The sequence below is a fragment of the Cnephaeus nilssonii genome (genome assembly GCF_951640355.1).
Source record: "Cnephaeus nilssonii genome assembly, chromosome: 5".
Taxonomy (NCBI): domain Eukaryota; kingdom Metazoa; phylum Chordata; class Mammalia; order Chiroptera; family Vespertilionidae; genus Cnephaeus; species Cnephaeus nilssonii.
The window spans coordinates 63,601,493-63,620,495 of NC_137076.1; the positions used below are offsets into that span (position 1 = coordinate 63,601,493).

At 39.9% G+C, this 19,003-nt stretch overlaps 1 pseudogene across 1 annotated transcript in view; it reads right to left on the bottom strand.

Moving 5' to 3' along the window:
* The window catches only part of LOC307099060 (4-trimethylaminobutyraldehyde dehydrogenase-like), a 77,953-nt pseudogene extending 73,782 nt beyond the window's left edge, over positions 1–4,171 (bottom strand). Inside the window, exon 1 of the transcript in view lies at positions 3,948–4,171. The product of the transcript in view is annotated as a 4-trimethylaminobutyraldehyde dehydrogenase-like (transcript). The remainder of the gene's footprint in view (positions 1–3,947) is intronic.
* Between the last annotated feature and the right edge of the window lie 14,832 nt (positions 4,172–19,003).

Below are 19,003 nucleotides of genomic sequence, written 5' to 3' on the forward strand. Positions count from 1 at the left end.
CCTCTCTCAGTTCTAGGATATCTGACCCCACAAGTCTTATTCTTATTTACCTTTTCTTTAATTTATCTATTTTTTTATTAAGTAGGTCACATTTGCTTCCAATTATTAGTGATTTCTAATTTCCCTACAATCTCCTTAATAAATAATTATTAAAAAAGAAAACCAATGACTATCTACATGAGGGTAGACTCTGAAGTCTCCAAAATGAGTTGATAGAATGGAAATGGATCCTGACTAGGCATTGCATTCATGGCTCAGCTGGGCAATTTCTACTTTTTGATGTGCTGTGAGCTGGAAAATATTTACTTTTTATTGATCTAAGCTTTCCTAACCATCTCTTTTAATCTTGCAGTAAGCCAGATTGTAGAATAGTCAACATTATTCACAATTTTCAAATCAAAAGAAAAATAACTAAATAAAAAATTAAATAATACTTTAGATAATGATATATAAATTACCCATTTGGAGGACAGTGGGTTGTCATATATCTATATGTGAAAAAGAAAAATACTGTTGACTCTTGAACAGCATGGGTTTGAACGTCAAGGGATCGCTTATACGGATTTTTTAAAATATATTTTTATTGATTTCAGAGAGGAAGGGAGAGGGAGAGAAAGAGAGATAAACATCAGTGATTGAGAGAGAATCATTGATTGGCTGCCTCCTGCATGTCCTGCACCTGGGATGGAGACTGAAACCTGGGCATGTGCCCTGATCAGAAATCAAACTATGACCTCCTGGTTCATAGGTCAACACTCAACCACTGAGCCATGCTAGTCAGGCTTTCAACAAATACGATAGTGCATTTTCTCTTCCTTATGATTTTTCTTAACATTTTATTTTCTCTAGCTTATTATTATACGAATATAGTATATAATGCATATAACATACAAAAACATGTTAATCAGTTATTTATGTTATCAGCAAGGCTTTCAGTCAATAGTAAGCTATTAATAGTTAAGTTTTGAGGGATTCAAAGGTTATATGCAGATTTTCTACTGCATGGGGGTCAGTGCCTCTAACCCCTGCATTGTTCAAGGATCAACTCCATACCATGATCTATTCACTCAACAAAGAAAGTTAGGGCTACTCTGTGGTAGACAATGAATGGCATCAGTCACAGAATGACATCCAGCATATAGAAATAATTCAGAAAAAAAACAAACTAATAATGCCAGCTCTGAATTGTGGAATACAGCATAATGACTACAGAAATAGATTAAGCTAACTACCATTAGAAAAGACATGGCTTTCTTTTAAATTCACAATAATGGAGATGAGGGAAATGCCTAAAATATTCATATTGGGTGAATCTTTATTATATAAGGCCCGGCAAGTGTGGCTCTGTGGTTGATCGTCAACCCAGGAACCAAGAGGTGGCCAGTTTGATTCCTGGGATGCTGGCTCAATCCCCAGTAGGAGGCATGCAGGAGGCAGCTGCTCAAAGATTCTCTCTCATCATTGATGTTTCTACCCCTCTCTCCCTCTCCCTTCCTCTCTCTCTAAAAACCAATAAAAACCATACTTTAAAAAATATTATGTAAGTAATTTGGATACATCTTATGCTATATCAAAATTCTGTTGCATAAAATTATATTTACTTGAACTGTAGTTACTTTGTAAAAATCAAAGTAGCCTATCTGTTAAGAAGCGTCTTTTTATCAGCAGGGATATTTAATACAGAGAGTATATTTTATCATTTGACATAAAAAGTTTTTATCACAGCTGCCATTCATTAAGTGGTTACTTGATGTCAGGCAGTGTGAAAATGCTTGCATGATATGTTAATTAGTCAGGATAGGCTAGCTACCATAAAAATATGGAAAATGATAAATGATTTAATATCATAAATATTATGGCTCATTCACATTATAATGTAGTGATTTGGGGACGGGAGGTGACTGAGAAAAGGTTTTTGCTTCACATATTTATTCAGAAACCCTAGCTCCTTCTACCTTGTGTTATCTGTAACATCTGTAAATGTAACTTTTAAGTTTTCTGTTGATGGGAAGAGAAGGTGGAGAAATAATACCCTTCCTAAATACCTGAACCCAGGAATAATATACTGCACTTCTACACATGTTCTGTGGCAAGAACTAATCACATTACTCAATCTAATGCAAAGAATGAAATTAAAACTTAGTCAATAAGACAGCATTTTTAGTGAGTATCTATCCAATATCTGCAGCACATGAGTGCCATCATGTAGTAATACCTTATATTCTTATTGTCAATGTTATGCATAGGTAGTAGATTTTACCCCCAAAACCTGAAAAAAAGCCAAAGGCTATAATGATTATAAACCTGTGGTAAAATTGTTCTTTTCAAACACATAAAATCATGGCATAACTATAAATGAAACCACAGTGAATTTATTAAAGGCTTGTACCCACATATAAAAGTGTTTGGATATAAAAATATAATTTGTTATTTAAATATTGTCAACACATTCTTTTTCTACTTGGCATTCTCTTGAATAAGTATGTTGTATAGCAATAAGAGCATCATTTCCAATTGTAAAGGCTATTTTTATGTGTCACTTGGCCAGGCAATGAATGATGTGCACAGGCGTTTGGTCAAACATAATTCTACTTCTTTACATGAGAGTTTTTGGGGATTAGATTAACATTTAAATTGGTGAACATTTGGTAAAGCAGAATGTTTAAGGCCAGAATAGAACCAAAAACCACTTTCCCAAGTTTTGCCCATGTCATTCTTGTGCCTAGACAGCCTCTTCACTGTATATACACACACACGCACACACACACACACACACACACACACGTGCTCATGGGCACACAGCATGTGCAGAGCATTGCTTTCCCTAACTGAAACTGGGGTTGCAGGCACAGCAACTTAAAAGCAATAATAATACTTAAAATGTGTATACTACTGTCCTGGCCAATATCTCTCACATTGATATTTCTCTCTCTCACTTCCTCCCTCTCTAAAAATCAAATAAAAATGCTTATACTACTGATAAAAATGACTCTGCTACTGATTTCATAACTTCAGGTAAGTAACATAACTCTTCTGGATTTGTATTTTCTCACACATAATACCATATGGGATATATGAGCACTAAAAATAGATGAGTAGAGGGACCAGGTGATCTGCTGATAGAATATTGTTTAAATCCCCAGCCCAGCAGGCTGTTTGATTCAAGTAACCCATTCATGAACAATATTAGCCTTGTGAAGATGATACATTAGTATATTTCAACATGAATACGTTTCATGCCAGCCATTTAAGGAATTAGGAATCTGCAATCTAACTTCCCATTGGTTCTATAGGAAATTTCAAACTTTCTTAAACATAATGCTACTGAGTTAACAGAGGTGACAACCTCTAACACCTTTTGAATAATGTTTATTATAAAAGCTTGGAAATATTTCAATGCCATTTGTAAAAATAACACTAATGAAAATACATAAACAGAAAACATATATGGGTGTGTATTATATATCTACTAGAGGCCCGGTGCACAAAAATTCCTGCACTGGGGGTGGGGGTTGTCCCTCAGCCCGGCCTACCCCCTCTCACAGTCCGGGAGCCCTCAAGGGATGTCCTACTGATGGCTTAGGCCCACTTCCCAAGGGGATTGGGCCTAAGCCAAGTCTGGCCTTCCTCTGCAGGAGACAACCGGACAATCAGGTATATAGATACTTTCTGAAGGCAACACAGACTCCTTTGTGGTTGGAGAATAGGGGACTAAAATGTGGAGACAGAACTGTGGCTGGGCCTGAGGCTTTTGTAGGCAGCAGAAAGAGGGAGAGGGCTGGGGAAAGTCTAGACACAGTTTCCTTCAATTGTCTGCCCTTCCTCTGGGCCCCTCCCCCCCTTTTTATTCCTTGTTGTGGTGGATGCTCAGGCCTCGAACCAACAGGAGCCCAGCAATGGTGGGGTTCAGCCCCCTGCCTTCTCAGCTAAAGGTAAAGCCGCCTCACATTCCAAGCAGCGCTGTTTTCAAGTGGCTAAAGTGCTGGGAATTCACGGCTCCCGGCCTTTTCCCTCTTGGTTTCCTCCTTGCGTCTGTTGCAAACTTCACCGAGACACCGAAGCAGCTCTGCCCTGGGAGTTCTGCACCGGCCCCCACCTGGGCCCCACTGGGCACTCTTCCTTGAGGTCTCCGGGTCCACAGTCTGGCTTGGGGAGGTCGCCCAGAGCCCATTCCCCCAGGCAGGTGGGGCAGGGAGGCTAGCTTAGAGGGCTGGAGGAAGATGGCAGAGTAACAGTTGGTATGAACCAGCGCCTGCTCAGCCAGACTTCCTAAGCTCACCACCGGGCCCAGGCCGGGCCCCTTCCCCCGTGGCGGGAGGACCCCACCTGAGGTCCCCTCCCTGCACTCAGCACCCTCCTCCCCGTTCCACCACCAGGGGCAGGAGCAGCTCGCCCATGATGCTCTGGACACTGCCAGCCCAGCAGGTGGTGGTGCAGGTGGTGTGGCCTAGGGTGCCGGTGGCCACGAGCATCATCCCCTCCCTGAAGCATGGGACGGGGTCACAGCAGCTTGTGGCTGCCCCCCGGGCGCCGTGTATGGAGACATCGCTCGCTGCTGAGCCACTGTCCGGCCCAGGACCTGTGAGGGCTGGGATGGCCTCGAGCTCCCGCTGGCCCCACCAAAGCCAGACTTGGCTTGGCTGGCCACCCGCTCCGCCAGAGGGCTGCACATGCCCTGTGGGCCTCGTCACCCTTGTGAATTGCTGTGGCCCGGCCATCCCATCCCAGGAAGTGGCCACCTGATTGCCATGGCTCACTCCCCGGTGCAGTCGGGCCTGCCCGGCATGCATGTAGGCAGGAGCCAACCACCAAGAGGAGGGAGGAAGGATGCATGGGCCAGGGTGCAAGCGGAGAACTTGGCGGTGTAAACACGGCCCCCCAGGCCACGCTGGCCCTGGCACTGCACTCTCGGGCCTAGGGCAAGGGACCTGGGGCAGCGGCCTGGAGGAGGCCCTTGCTGGCTTGGAGTCTCAGTGGTCTGTCAGGGAGGGATGCGGGGTGCCATGAGGCAGCCTCATGCAAGTCCCCAGTGATGCAAGTCCCTGCCTCTCTCTCTCTCAGAGGTCGGCAGTTCAGCCCTCTCAGCATGCTGTGCATGCAGCCTTGTGTCTGGTTGAGCCTTGGGTTTTATAGATGTTACAGACCTGGGTCTTTATATATTAGGATAAGAATAAAAGCATAATATGCTAATTAGACCAGACGGTTGAATGACCTTCTGGACGAAGCCGCCACAGCAGGGGGTGATTAGGGGCTATCAGGCAGGCAGGCACGCAGTTAGGGGTGATCAGGCAGGCGAGTGGTTGGGGGCAATGAGGCAGGCAGGTGAGCAGTTAGGGGCAATGAGGCAGGCAGGCAGGGGAGTGGTTAAGAGCCAGTGGTCCCGGATTGTGAGACGGTGCAGGCCGGGCTGAGGAACACCACCCCCACCCCCATGCACAAACTTCATGCACCAGGCCTCCAGTAATAAATATTATCCAACATCTGTGTGCAAATTTTAGTTCATTTGACTTGTTATTTAAGAACATGATCTGTTAAACTGTATATAAGTTATAATTTTCTAACCTTAATATTACATTACATTAATATAACAATTTAATGCACTTTGTTTTGAAATTCTGACAAAATTTCTAAATTACTGCTTCATCTTTTGCTTCATGAAGTGTTAACAATTCATGGAATATTTGGGACAAGTGAAAATCAATTTCTTCTTACCTAAGAGTAAAAGCTCTTCACACCATGATATTCAGTACTTCCAGGCAGTCTTAAATGTATGTAAAGAAAAGCACTTACAACACATTTATCAACTGATGGAAAGAGTTAAAATAGAAAGATTGCTGATTTCATATCAGCTAGAACTAAGCAAAAATTTTTTGCTCCAGTTTGCCTCTAGTACATAGGAAAGCAATACATTCATATTTTGATTTAAGGTCTTTATAATAGCACTAGTAGCCCGTTTGCATGAAGATTCGTGCAATAGACCTTCATTCACCTGGCTGCCTGCACCAGTTTTCTGCCGGCACCAGGGACCCAGGCCTTGGCTGTGGCCACCGCCTTCTGCCTTTTTCAGGGTCGGGGCTTGGCCCCTGGCGGTGGCCTTGGTCTCGGCGGCACCCAACATCCTTGCTAAGGATCGCAGGAGCCGACCCCCAGTGGTTTCCTGTGATCCGTGCAGGCTGCCCACTGGTGCCCAAGGCCGGGAAAGCCTCCGCCCCAGGCTTTCCCGGCCTTGGGCTCGCCGCACCCAGCGTCCCTGCTACCGATCACAGGAGCCGCCCCCCAGTGGTTTCCTGCGATCGGTGCAGGCTCCCCGCTGGTGCCCAAGGCCCGGAAAGCCTCGGCCCCTGGGACCCCCGGGACCCTCGGGAGGGGCGGGAGGGGCCCGGCCACGCCCCCCCAAGTGGCCGATCGACCCCCGGACCCCCGGGAGGGGCGGGAGGGGCCCGGCCATGCCCCCCCAGGTGGCCGATCAACCCCAGGACCCCCGGGAGGGGCAGGAGGGCCGGGAGGGGCCCGGACACGCCCCCCTAGGTGGCCGATCGCCCCAGGCACCCTGGGGAGCGGCGGCATGGGCCCAGCCACGCCCCCCGGGGTGCCGATGGTCCCAGGCACCCCCGGGAGCGGCGGCATGGGTCCGGCCATGCCCCCCGGGGTGCCGATGGGCCCAGCCACGCCCCCCCGGGGTGCCGATCGCCCCAGGCACCCCAGGGAGCGGCGGCTGGGCCCGGCCACTGGGCACCGCCATCTTGATCTTCTCAATGGCGGATATGCCACCCGGAGTCCCGCCCCCAGCCTCCTGCTGGCCCAATCGTGGGCATAGCAGAGGTGCGGTCAATTTGCATGTTTCTCTATTATAAGGTAAGATGTTTTAGTGGTATAAATAAGTAAATAAATAATTTGGATATTTTTAAGAATGATGTGACATTTAATAAATATTCTAAAGATAAACCGTGGATATTCCAAACATGTTTCAAATCAGCATGGTGAATATAAAGCTTTTGTTTTTCTTAAAAAGAAAGAATCAGACATGGATACTGAGAATTCTGAGAAAATGGCAATATTTCCCCTTCCCTGTTGCCATAGCTGGTGTTCATTTTGTGGGTCAGCTACTTTCCTTGGAAGCAGTATGGCCAAAGGAAGGAAAAATGCCTCTCAGATTTCGGCTCCGAGGAGAGTTCAGATTGCCAGAACTGGACTAGCATTTCTGAACTTCCTGGGATGCCAAGCCCTGAGGCTTCCTTGTGAAGCTGTGCACCACTCCCCATTCCACAATCCCTGGGCTGCTGCAGTCAGGAGCCCCCCACTTGTGCAGCCCAAATCAAGCCTCAGCTCAGCCTCCAGAGAGCCTTATTCTTTAACCCCGCAGGAGACCTCCGCTGCATTTCCAGAGCATCCTGGAGAAGTTAAACCTTCTACAAACAAGCAGGAGGCTCCAGGTCAGCAATCAGAAGCCCTTGAGGAGGGAGAACCAACTTCAACCCAGGAGGAGGCTTTATCGCAGCTTCCACAAACTCCTGCGGCAGTTAAATATGCTCCACCCCGTAAGAAGCCTCAGCTCAGGCCACAGTGTCCTCTGAGATGTTGAAACCTTTGTCAGTCCAGGAAGAAGTTCCAGAGCAGCACCTACCCCCACGCCCCGAAAATGCTGCATCATCTTTAATGTGGAAGAAGAGCTCAGCTCCACCTCAAGTGCCTCCTGCCAGTGAAGAACATTGTCCAGTCCAGCAGAAGTCTCCCTCTCAGCCTGGAAAATTCTCTATTACAGCATGAGGTGACAGTCTCACCTATAGGTTTGGATGAAGCTCAGCATCCAGTGTTGGCTAATATCAATGTTAGAGATGTGGATCTGGAGGGTGGTTATGACTCTAGAGCCCCCCAAAAGATTGAACTATCTGTAACTAAGCAGAAATCTTAGCTCATCCACCAAAGCCCACTGAACAGGTCAAATACTAAACCCAGCGGGGAATTCCCTTCACAACCCCCTGAGGAGATAAAATCATCTCCATCCCTTCAGAAGACACCAGCTCAGCCTCCAGAGCCAGCAAAGGAGGTTGAAATATAACTTCCCTTCCATCGTGATGTGAACAAATTCAACATTTGGACCAGGGGCTCACCATAACTACAGAACCTACTCTGGAGGCTGCACATCCTACAGCCCTGCAGCAGACTGCAGCTCCTCCAGAGCGCCCAGAGGTAACACTTGCACATCCAGAGCCTGTTCAAGCTCACTACCCAAACATGACTGAAGAGCAGCCTTTGGGCCTGGAACTCACCGTAACTCCAGAACCTGCTGTGGAGATGGAATATGCTACAAGCCCCTAGCAGACTAGAGGTCTTCCAAAGCACCCTGAGTTGATATTTCCACATCCAGAGCCAGTTCAGGCTCAGCAGCTGACCTTGCCGTAAGTCATAGTTCAACCTTATTACACGGAGCCTTCCACAACTCCATAACCAACCATAAAGGCTGAAAATCCTACAGCCCTGCAACAGGCTACAGCTCCGCCAAAGCATCCTGATGTAACATGTCCCCATCCAGAACTCACCAGAACTTGACAACCTAGTATGAGTGCTGCCTCTCCTACAGCCTCGCAGCACACTATTGCTTTTCCATAGCACCCTGAGGGGACACTTTTACATCCAGAGCCTGTGCTGGCTCAGCAGCCAACCATGACTGAAGTCACACTTCAACCTTTGGATCTGGAGGTTACCATCACTCAGTAGCCAGAGTCACGTGAGACAGTTCCTCCGAGGACTGAACAGAGTGCCACCAGGAACCTATGTGAGCTCTGTACCTGCAATAATGAGATGCTGTCATGTACTGGTCTGGGCCCAAAGCAGAGGTTTCACAGAGTGCCTGTGTCAGAGCCCAACACCTGCAATGGCACCTTAACCAACTGAAATGTCCAAGGAAGCTGTATTTCTTACATTGATAAAGATACATGGAACTCACACCTTTGAGCTGAGAAGCTAATTCTCAGTGGCAATCATTTTAGGCAATTGCATAAGGATTCATTTCCAGGCCTGCTATTTCTCCGGTATTTGTGGCAGAACAGGCATTTTAATTTCCTAATACAGATGGACAACTATCTATAGGGAATGCAGAAGGATGTTCATAATGGTATTACAAGGCCGCAAGAACACCAGCACTAAGCTGACTATTGAGCCAGAGAGGGCATCCTCAGACAAAAGTGGTGGCAGCTTGTCAGCCTTCCTGAGCGAGCAGGCCTCTTGATGAAGGTTCTAAGCCAGAGTGGGATACAGATCATTGGGAAAATGAGAACTGTATCAATGAGAGGACGGAAGCTCAGGCTGAGCAGAAAGAGCAGGAGTCATGTGAACTCACAAAAGAAGTTCCAGGAAATGGATGTAACAACAAACACATCTTGGCAGTACCTGTGACTGTAGCAGTAACAATTTTGATGATAATTTCTGTCTCATTGAGAATTATTGTCATTGAACATCATCGAAGGAAGGTTAGAGAATGAACTTAGGGGGCTTTTTTTCTCCTCCTCTGGTATAAGAGATGCTTACCAGAACGTGAAATGTAGGAGGGCATTTTCTGGAGAAGGCGGCCACTTTGGCTTAGGGATATGTATGGACCTCTGAATGCCAAATGCAAACATACAAACAAACAAACCAACAAAACATGGCACCAGAGCTACAACTCATGAATCACTCACTATACTGGATGATACCTTCAATAATAGGAGTAAAAAAGTAAAGATAATCAATGGCATATTTTACTTAGTATAGGAGTAAAAAATAATTCATTGGAAGGTAAGGGAAAAATCCACATGCTTTGAAGAGTTATAATTTTTTTAATACTTTAAAATTGAGATGATGTTGTAGGGGGGAAATCACCTTTATTTTATATACAAATCTCTTACCCAGAAGAGTTTATGATTAATGCTGATTAATTTATTTCCTACAGAATCTAATAAAAGATAACAAAAATTTTGAGCCCCCTACTATTAAATCAGAAACTGTGCCCTTGAATGTTTCAATAAAATTAAAAGTGGAAACAAAGTTTCTTATAGAGATATTCTTTAAATTCTCAACTTTCTAATTAATCTGAGGTCAAAAGTCTCTATTATTTGGTTCTGAGAGTGAGTACAAACAAGGTTATTTTAAATTTTAAGGATCAAAAAAGCTAAGATATAGGAAGTTATCTGTTTTTCTCTTTTATAAGTTTTGTTTCATCTAATTTTTTTCTCATCCTTTTCAAATATCCCACCCAGCATTTCTAAAATTTCCCAAGGGAAATAATCTGGACTTAAATTAAAGGCACACAACAGTTCTCATATCTAGTAAGTTTTGGAGAGCACAATAGAGACGGTATTATGATACCATAAAATGCCTTGGGATAAAGAAAATGGAAAAATAATTTCATATTTCCTTTTTGAGCATTAGCATTATAGATTAAAAAACACAAAATTCCATGCAAGTTACCATCATATATCATGAATTTATCTACAATTTTCCCTTAACTTCATTACTTTTTAAGCTCCAATAAAATACAGCAACACACTTGCTTGTTCTTTAGAAGAAAGTAATTTCCCTTCATAAATTTCCATTTGAAAGTGACCTATGTTGTTTCAAGAATGAATTGCCCATCTGAATGTGAACACACATTTGGACCTCATGCAACCATTGTATCCTAAACAGTATTCCTGGAAAGGTAAACGGAACAATATTTTACAGTATCAATATGCTTGTTTTTCTCATGTTCCTTTATGAGCTAGAGCTGATATGCACAGTAATATCTGAGGCCTACCTCTGCAGATTTAAAATTAAATGGCCAACAATCCTGAGGATGAGGAATCAATTTCATTATTCTTGTTAATTCCCTAATATGTTCCAAACAACAATTCCCATCTTACATATATTGTTGCAAACCAAGTTGTTCAGTCAAGCTGCACAATGAAATCCCTTTGGTTTCCTCCTCATCTATCAATGCCGGCATTAATTTATCCATTGCATTTATACTTTTTGGAACTCTAATTTGTCTCTAGACCTTTTTGTTACTCTTGTGCTAAAAAATGAACAGAGGATTCTCAGCACATGTTTATGGAGCATTTTAAAAAATAACATATTTTGATTTATAACTAAAACCATAGAAAGTATATTTTAAAATGAAAAGATAAAGCAGTCTTTTCAATAATTTGGACTTATTTGAATGAATGGTAATATTGAACTTGAGGCTAAAATTGTTTCTTAGTATGGCTGATAAAAATGGACCCCAAACTGCTTCTTTCCCAAATTCACAATATTGTTGTAAGGATTAAAATTATATGCAGAAAGCACTTAGGAAATCATAAAACACTCTACACAAGGAAGGCACAGCCATTACTATTAATAACCTTGCCATCCATTTCTAAGAGCATCCAATGAATATAGGAGAAAAGCAAATGCTAAAATTAAATGCAATGAATATACATCTACCCTCCAGAACAAGCAGTAATGTACTCTGAAGCCTGTCCCTGTCGTATGGAGAAACTTTTCTTTCTCTGCCGAGAGCAAGACAAGGCACTTCATCCCGCATCCCATTGTCAACACAGCAGTTAGCACCGTTTATCTGCAATCACTTCCTTCCCATTTGACTTTTTTCCATAAGACATTATTTTCGATAACTTATTGTGAGAAGAAAACCCCTATTTTGTAAAACTACTGTTTGGAATTCTCTGCTGTTGTTTTAGACAGACTCTTATTCTAAAAAAATAACTTTGCTTTCTAGCCTGCTTGAATAATGAGAAAGATAAACTTAGCTGCCTGACCTTGTAGGCCAGACACTAGATATGCCCATAATCTCAATGCCATGCCAGGTGTACTTTTTAATTGGATAGAACTGTGTTGTTTTCAAGGCCAGCAGCGAGATAACCACTAAGTGCACATAGGGCTGGCTCTTTAATAAAAAGGGAAGTTCTGCTTGTAGCTTTGCTTAGAATTTGAATTCATTTTTCTCTAAGCCCACCGCGGTGAATAAAATGAATCTCTCCAAACTCTCCTCCAGCATTGTTTGATTGTTCCGAATCTCTGTAACAACTGAAGGTAAGATGTCTGAGATACAGCCGAGTTTATCAAGTTGCTAAAATACATCAAAAATGGATAAACCATATCCTCGTATAGCATAATACAGACAAACTTTTGTTGTTGTTTATTTTTCACTTAGTTTTGTTTTCTTGGAGAAAGAGAAACTTGAGCTAAACCTAAAAAAAGGGGGGGGGGGTCGTTTTTTAAGGGAGTAGCTGCAGGGAAAGAGCATTTAGATGAAGGAAATTGGCTAGAGGTAGGAATTTGTAGGCTCTGTTCAAGAATTAGTGAAGTCTGTTCTTTCTGGATCAAAGAAAGTCTGAAAAATAACCTATAGAGTATGTCTTATGTCCAAGAAAACATTCCAGAGGCCAAGCTGTGTCACGCTCAGGTGTTTCTCTGATAGTATTCTTTTCTTGCTAAAACTCACTTAAAGTGGGTTACAAAATGTTGCACAATAGGCATGTCCTCAATTTCATATAAATTCCTTCTCTCAAAAAAAGAGAATTATAGGAATACATAATCTAACACTTGGAATATTTTATGCAAGTTTGTAAGATAGTGTAATTTGATTTATTACTAAGGAAAGGGAAATACTGGAAAGCAAATAAATCTTTGAAATGATATAAAACTACCTTAGCCTAAAGAAAAAAAAAGGTAAGCCTACCTTCATAGAAAATTCTGCATATGTATTCTAGATATTTTGATACATCCAGTTTCACCCTGATAAAGGTTTGGTTTCACATTTACAGAAGCAAAGCATTTTAATGGCAACTATACTAATACTTATGGATATATGTATTTAAAGAAATTATTCTAAAGAAAGTGCTTATGCAATATTAATTTCCTGTAAATTCCCCCATTTGTCTTTCTCTGTTTTTCTATTTGATTTTCTGACATATTTTTATTGGGGTGAGTTATTATTGTAAACATTTCAAAAAAGATTTTAGTCATTTAAATATCAGTTTTGTTTCTGTAAAATATATTACAATCTATCATTGAGGCTACTGATAATATTAAGTAATACTATTAAGGCTATTCTATTAAATTGATTTTATTGCCCTGGGCTATGTGGTTCAGTTGGTTGGGCATCATCCCATGCACTGAAAGGTTGCCAGTTCAATTCATGGGTTGTGCAGTTCATGCCCGGTAGGGGGCGTGCAGGGAACAGCATCATAGATGTTTTTCCCTCTCTCAAAATCAATAAAAATATTTTTAAAATATGATTATCTTGCCTACTCTCTCTCTCTCTCATTGGTAATGCACAAACAAAACATTCTACATACCCAAAACTTAGTGTTTTATAACTCCATGAACATGGAAAAATTGTGAAGAAATATACAGCAACTATTATTAATATACCTGAAGATTATGACAAGGGGAAATGGCAGATAACAATTTATAGCCTTTTGATATTGTATGTTGGAGTAACTTTGGACAGGATATTTCTACTCTCAATGTCAATTTTCTTCTTGGATGAAAAGTATATATATATATATATATATATATATATATATATATATATATATAGTACATGTATTTTCTTTTTGCTGCATTTAATATTTAAAAAATTTAAAAGATATGTAAAGCAGCTTAATATATTTTTAAAATTAATGCATGTCAAATATATAAAATATGTAAATAAGAAAAAATTAAAAATCAAGTTAAGTTTAAATTATGGCATCGATATTGATTCATTCATAGTTTTTTAGAATACCGCATCAGACAAATTTTTTTCAGCCTGTTTAAATTTTATATGGAACATTGGGCCCACAATAAAGTTTAGTGGCTAAAATAGTTTAGTCATCTATTAAAATACATCTTAGCATACATTTTTGGTAAGAACTATATAAATTCCTGGTTACATTGTAGCTTCTAGGTTTGCAAATTCATCGGGAAGTCCATATTTAAATTGAGGCTGAATCTATATATACAAAACTACATATAATCTGTAACTATCTAGTTTATAGATTATGTCAGACTGGTAATTTACAGGTCAAAATACTCATTCATAACCTTATTGTCCAAACTCCTTTTATTATGGAATTTCTTTCATTTTGTGCTATTTATTGATTAATAGCAATACTTCCTTTTTGAAACTTTCTGGAAGGAATAGATTTCATTTAAAGAAAAAGAAAAAAAGATAGAACTCGTATTTTCCTGGAGTCTACCATATCACTTTTCCTCTCACAGAGGAAAGTCAATTCACAGAGTTTCTCATTAGGAAAAAAAAAAAAATTCTGAGATTTCCCTGTAGAGAAAGACCCCGCCTTGGGGAAAAGCCCGCAGTCAGTGTGAAAAGCCACAAGGATGTTCTCTCTGGAAATTTAAATCAGATTTCAGGGGGGAAATGGAAAGGCATAGTCTATTTGACACAGAAATTCATAAAGAAAGGGAAAGACTTATTTTTAAGAGATTTTCAAATTTATATGTTCATTTCTAGCACTTTTGAGAACTTATTTTTAAGGAGAAATACAGCAATAATGAATTTTTAATTGTTCTTTTTAGAGATTGTGGCTAACTACATAAAGAAAATATATTACGAGATTATTCTTTCATCCTGAATAAGTTGAAAAACAATCAAATCATGAAATTAGTGAATTCAGTTTGATTAAATTTAATGCATTATGGAATGTGTATTTTATTTTTATTATTTTTGAATATATATGTATACATATATATTAAATATATTTTTATAGATTTCAAAGAGGAAGGGAGAGGGAGAGAGAGATAGAAACATCAATGATGAGAGAGAATCATTGATTGGCTGCCTCCTGCACGCCCCTTACTGGGGATCAAGTCCGCAACCCGGGCATGTGCCCTTGACAGGAATTGAACCCAGGACCCTTCAGTCCGCAGGTCAACACTTTATCCACTGAGCCAAACCAGTTAGGGCTGGAATGTGTATTTTAAAGGTAATATTTATTTTTCTTTTAAATTTTAATTGGTATAATACATAAACAAATAATATTTATATTACTTGTGGATACTAGTGCCTTGATCTGGATAATGAATTATTAAGAAAGAAACCTAGGCAAATAAGAGTAAATTGTTTCCTACTCCTTGCTTGAAATGATGTAGACATTTAGATTAGAATATATTTCTAGTAGGCTATGTAAATTCTTATGGGTATATTAGCTTCCAATTAGAATTAAGTGAGCTTAAGCCTTATTTGAAATGTTAAGAAAACCAGAGGTGTTCTTCAGGATGGGAATTTCATTATCCTATTCCACAAATGGGGAAATAAGGATTTCTGACAAGCTTTTTGAAGGGTGGTGAGGAAGATTTGGGATTAGCATTAGGAACAAAATCTGTGTTTATCAAACCTGAAGTTTATCCAACCTTCAGGGATAGCTTCAGAATACACATTAAAATCAAGTATGAAAGTACCTTTTTAATTGAAATGTGAAAATAAACAATGTTTAAAATTTAAAAAGCAGACAACTACCACAAATTTTTGAAACATCCAGGAATAACCTAACATTTTTGTCTACATAAACTTTTGTGACCTTATATGGCAAGATAGCAGAAAAATCAATCAGACTTTCCTCTAGCTTTGTTTGTTTAGAGTGGGTGAGGGGACAGGGTACATGTGGCTGGCATGGCCAAAGTTTGTTGGAATGCTAACCTGCTCTTACTGTGCACAGTACCTAAGTGTGTGGGTATTAGGATGATGCCATAAGCAATCTGTGAATGATAGAAATATATTCCCCAAATTCCCTACCAGAAACATATACTCAACTCTCCCTTAATACACAAAATGTGAACAGCTAATACAATGATATCAGACACTAGGGGGAGTGTGATGAAAAAGAACTAGAGTGGTTAATAAATATGAGATTATTAACATCTTCAATTGATTTATCTGTAAGATATTTTCACAAGTATTGGTTTAATGTCACCATTCTGAGTAACTAATTGCCAAATATTTTGCAAGACAAAACTCATGAATGGTTGACCAAGTTTTTATGCTGCTGGATTTTTGCCTTTGTAATTTGGTTCCCTTTCAGTATAGGATATATCTAATTACAAATAGAAACTCCATTTGAAGATGCTTACTACAATTTGATATTTCAAATGACAATTACATGATTTCAAATTGCATCTTCATACCAGCATTTGAGTACTCACCATCTAATTTTTCAGCTCCTGCAGTGTGGTATTGAGCAAGCATGAAGAATGTCATGGAACAAAGTGACGAGTGCTAGGTTCAGCTGTGGGGTCATGAAAGAGGTCTTCCTTTTGTAACCTTTACTTTAAAAACTTGTGGTTTACTAAAATCGTTAAAAGCTTTTTTTTCTTTGCCATTCTATTTCTAAAATACTTTTACTAAAAATTTCTAGTTGTTTTTGAATAAATACAAACAAAATTTAATACATTCATTTATTTAAAATATCAATCTTATTGGAATACAAAGGGAGATTTCTAAGAAATCTTTGAAAATTCAAATATTTCTAAAATTATGTTGATTACCAAAAATAGAGAGAAATAGTATGCTCTAGACTAAAGTATGAGTTTTCCAACAAACTGCTTCTCAAATTTTGCATTCAGTTACTATATTACACACACATATACAATTTATATACATGACAGTTGGTAGCATATCATAGCTTTGAGAGGAACAATTATAAATTACATATGCACTACAAACACATGCCAATTATATACCTCCTCTGTGATGGTTAACTTTTTGTGTGAACTTGGAAAGTGTTTTTGAATGAGATTAATATTTAAGTAGGTGAATTTTAGATAAAGTAGATTCTCTATAATGTTGGGTGGGCCTCAGGTGATCAATTGAAGGCCTGAATAGAACATAAAGACCAGCATATATGGACTCAGTCTCCGAATCTTGTGAGCCAATTTCTTATAATAATCTATCTATCTATCTATCTATCTATCTATCTATCTATCTATCTATCATCTATCTATCTATCTATCTATCTATCTATCTATCTACCTATCTATCTATCTATCATCTATGTATATCTCCTACTGGTTTTCTTTCTCTGGAGAACCCTAATGCACACCATAGGCTTCTAGTTTTGCAGAAATATATCTTTTATCAAAACAATTCTCCCCCTAACTTTGTATTTGTATTAACAGAGTCAACAAAACTTTCAGCCCTCTGTTAACCTTTTGAGTAAATTTATAATAGCTTCAGAATATATCCCTTTGACAAACTAACCTCAGATTTAGTTTGGATAATGACTGATGACAATGCACAAAGTCAAGAGGGTGAAGATTTACTGCACAGATGAGGCTCTCGGAAGAGAGGAGGGCAGAACCCTAACCAGGTTCCAGAATCGCTTGAGCAAAGGGAATGGTGGAGTGGCTCTGATTATTATTGTGGTGAGGAGGTGGAGCTGGCATAAGGTGGGGACTGTGGCTGAGCACTGACAGGGATGTGCATTGTTATGGTCTGATGCCAAGGGAGAGAGTGTGGGGGCTATTTTATCCCTTTGACCAAGTGTGGAGAAAGAAAGCAAGGGGGAAGGATAAAACTTGAAAGCTGTTAGTGATCAGATATTAAAAATGGAGTAAAACTCTTCCTTACAACTCGAATCCTCCAGTTGCATGAAGTGTAGTCTAATAATTGAAATGTACTTTGTGTTTAAAAGATCTGATGTGGCTGATATAAAACTGTCATAATTAACTCTTTATCATTTTTTCTTCTGCTAAGGAAACCAACACATTAATGTTAACCTCTTACCTGTACTTACCTGCACAAGAAAATGTGGAGTTAAAATGAGTAACATTAAATTTGAAGGAAAGGTTTTTAGATTTAAATGCCAAGTTATATCTCACAGAATGATGTGTAAATACCCATCCTGATTCTAAGTGTGTTTTGTCGTCATTTTAAGCACAATATTAAAAGGTAGCTGCTGCTTTGGCAGATTTATTTCTCCTCACCATCACTGATGTATCCAGTGATGTCACTACAGCTCTCATAATAGATGGCAAGTATATTCAAACATTTTGTAGAAATGATACGTTCGTCATAAACTTCCTTAAGAAGAGAAGTGTGGTAATTTATTGTTATTAAGCATGAACTTCCATTTCGTTCCTTTTTAGAGCTCATTGTTTCTGAAATGATTTATTGAACAATGAAAATGTATCGCTTATCAAATAAGTGAAAAAATAGTAGATTTAAACCATACAATAAATGACCAAATGCTGTAGTAGGAGCATTTAAGTTTCCACTGGAGACAGACTGGTTAGCCTCTATATTCTGTATGTATTTTACGAATTTTAAACTTGTAATATCTCATTTTCCCCTCTGAGTCCATAGTTTGGTGGCTGTGCAGCAGGATACATAGTACAAGGGGCTGGGATTCCTAGGGGCAACAGCAGGAAATATTCCCCATCATCACTCAAGATAGGTAAGGGGTTAGTATCTAGAATTCGATTAAACATGGTTCTTGGTAAGCACTGAGCCCACGGTTCTTGAAGATGGTATTAGTTCTCTTGATCTGAAAATAGTGGGAGATGTTTTATCATTAAACATCCTCCAGATGTAAATACCAGTTAACATGAAACTATACACATATGCTTCTTGCATAATTAAAAGACTATAGTGGAAACTGGGATAAGTGAGATTTACCAAATCCACTCTGGCTTTTTACATGCCACTATTAATAAAAATAATTCATAAAATTGAGAAACATTTGGTTAGTACTAAACTGCATGGCACGCCAGGATAATAGTGAAAACAGAGACTGTGCCAAGAAGAAGAAGGGGAAGGTCATTGCATCTATGGGGAACGTGGTTTTGTTATCATGGTGCCCAGTGACTACTTTTCCCAACAGAATTCAAACAGTAAACACCAGAGCCTGTGTTTGGACTCAGACATTTTGATGCCAAAGCTTAAGCTCCTCACCACTACATTATAATGTGGCTTGAAGAGAGCTAATGTTAAACTAAGCAAATCACTGTGACTTTGTGAAGGAACTTAAAAAAAATGGTAGCAAGGAATATC